Genomic DNA, 230 nt, shown 5'->3' with positions numbered 1-230 from the left:
TTATAAGACCCGCAAACCTTACATGAATTCAGCAAACAAAACATATGTGGTCGGTCAATGGATACATCTAATTATGTATACATCTAGAATATTAATTATAATTGGACAATGTGTTGTATAAGAGGAAAAAATTATATGATAGAGTAATGTTAATTTTAATAAAATTAACATAAATATAATTTAAATAACATAAAATGTATTGAAATTATTTATTATAAGTTTTTGACGTG

This window comes from Corylus avellana, chromosome ca2 (genome assembly GCF_901000735.1).
Source record: "Corylus avellana chromosome ca2, CavTom2PMs-1.0".
Classification (NCBI taxonomy): domain Eukaryota; kingdom Viridiplantae; phylum Streptophyta; class Magnoliopsida; order Fagales; family Betulaceae; genus Corylus; species Corylus avellana.
The sequence above is the reverse complement of the archived record's forward strand: the minus strand, read 5'-3'. Positions refer to the sequence as shown.